This window comes from Gavialis gangeticus, unplaced genomic scaffold, assembly GCF_001723915.1.
Source record: "Gavialis gangeticus isolate Ggan-Ray unplaced genomic scaffold, GavGan_comp1, whole genome shotgun sequence".
NCBI classification, from domain to species: Eukaryota; Metazoa; Chordata; order Crocodylia; family Gavialidae; genus Gavialis; species Gavialis gangeticus.
The window spans coordinates 26,137,643-26,140,133 of record NW_017728993.1 but is presented as its reverse complement, the minus strand read 5'-3'; positions in this window follow the sequence as shown (position 1 = coordinate 26,140,133).

The window sequence follows — 2,491 nt, the reverse complement described above, 5'->3', positions numbered from 1 at the left end:
CCGCGCCGCTCGGCCAGCTCTTCTCCAACTCTTGGCCGCCCAGATCCCGAGCGAGCCCGGCCGGCCAGGGCAAGGAGCCGCGGTGCTGGCCCGGGGGCGACAGCCCAGTGGCGAGGACACGCGCCTGGCACCGCACCCTGCCTAGGGCAGGAAGTGCAGGACTCACACCCCTCTCCCGCCTCTGGTGCCCTCCTGCCCCAGCCCCGTGCAGGAGATGCCCCCCGGCCGCAGCCGGCCCAAACCCGCATCCAAGGCTGCGAGAAAGCGGCTGCGGGAGCAAACCCGGGAGTTGTGGGGGCCGGGACCAAGCCCAATGGCCCTGAATGCAGACCGGCTTGGCCTTGCAGGCTGGCGCAGACGAGACGGCGGCACGGAGCGGGGCCTCGAAGGCCTGTCCTGGCTCGGGGGCCAACCTGCAGCCATCTCGCAACAGGACGCCGCGTATGAGCCATCCTGGCAGCCTGGGTTAAACCCCCCAGGGACGTGCCCTGGGGACTGCTGCGCATGCAGCATTTGCCCCTGGCCCCCAGCTTTGCCCAGGAGCCCACGCTCCCACCTCCTCTCTGGGTGTGCCAACGTACCCGTCCATTCGTGGGACGCCTGCCCGAGGGCCTTCGCGCCGCCTGCCTCTGCCTGGGAGGTGCAGATGGCGCCCGGGACTGCGGTGCTCTGGGGAGGATCTGGACAGCTACAGGCCGCAGCAAGCCGCAGGACTGCCGCTCCATAAGGTCCCCCCGCGGCGGGCTCCCCGGGCGCTGGTGCTGCAGCCTCAGGCAGTAGCGAGTCCAGTGGCCGCCCGGCTCTCGCCTGCCACCCGCCCACCACCCGAGTCGTGCCCTGCGGTGCTGCCTTCTGCATCCACCTGGCTGCCCCATGCCGCTGGTTCTTCTGGGGACATTAGGGAAAGGGAAGCACCCGGCCGTGGCCCGGGATCCCAGTACAGCTTGTCACAGAGGTGTGCTGGGCGGGGTGGAGGAGAACGCAGCTCCCCAGCGCTGCGCGCAGGCCTGGGCAGGCCGTACTTGGGCCAGAGCCGACAGCGCGTGCTCAGTCGCTGCACGATGGGGCACAAGCGAGGCAGCAGGCAGCGTTCCCCGAGAGTCCTGCTTCTCCAGCTCACCAATTCAAGGACCACACTTTCCGCATAGCCTCAGTGATTTAGGAGCTGGAGTCTGATTTCCCAGAGCTCCATGACCTCTCCGCAGGCCTGCAATGATGCTGAACCACCTGCAGAATGAGGAACGTCTTCCTAAAACCCCAGCCTAAATCTTCCTGTGCTGTGATTTAATGCTGTTCCTCCTTGCCCTGTCCCCAGCAGCTGCAGAGACCAATCTCCCCCCATCCTCTTTACAACCATCCTTTGTGCATTCAAAGACGGCTCTCAAATCCCTGCTCCGTCCCATCTTCAAAAGGCATTTGGGCATCTAACGTGGCCTTTGGACACTGGACTTTTGCTCTTCAATGCCCAGCTGCTTCTGGACAAGCCCTCGATACCACCGCACTCACCAAGTCCCCAACTGAGGCCATCCCAGATCAGCAACGGTTAACACCGGTGCCTGCCCGGGGACGTGTTAGGACCTATTATTTGGAGTTGTTCCTCATAATTGCTGCCACACACGGTGAGGACATCAAGAGCGAGTCTCTGCTTTGATAGCTCATGCTGGGAAATCTCGCTTGGCTTTTATCTCGCCCCAAACACCTGCAGGTTGTAAAAGGCAAAGAGCCGCTCATCAAACCCAGCCAGGTCCTAAAGCTCCAAAACAGGGGGCAGGTCTAACTGACACAATAAAGAGCCTCCCACCCTGGCCTTCAATTAGCAAAACAAAAGGACCAGAGTGGGAGGTGAAGGTATAATTAAAGCACAAAGAGGAGACCCTGAAGCTGTCAGCCTGGGGGGGGCTGGCTGGTGGTGGAGACTGGGGGTGGAGCAGGTATCTGGAGACCCCACCTCTCTTCTGGCTCTGCTGCATGCTCCCGGCATGACATGATACAAGTCACGGGTCCCCATCTGCGCAGTGGGTGTGGGACAGCCTGCGTGGTGGGTCTGTAAGCACATCAGGGTCCTCCAGACCAAAGGGGTTTCAACCTTATCCCCGTTTTCACCAACACCTGTGATGCAAAACCTGATCCGTAGCACTCATCTCTTCCCCACAGCTCGTGACCACCAGCCCCCGGCCTGTGCTGGTCTCGCTGGTCACTGTCGGCAATCACCCCATGCGAGGATGATCTCTACCACCGCTCGTCGATGGGTCTTGAGGTGTCTGAATAGACCAGTCCTTGAGCCACAGATCTGTCGGCAGAAGGTGCAGGTCTTTCCACAGGGGAGAGCAGGCTGCAGGCTGGGATTCCTCTCCTTTCCCTTCCTCCGCTCTCTTTTCTCTGCCTCGAGGGCGCTTCACCACGACATGGGCTGCCGCCTGGTTGGGGCTGTGGCTGCGGTGCTATTGGACTCCCCTGTAAGAGCCAGGTGGCTCCTGAGAAGTTATGGAAG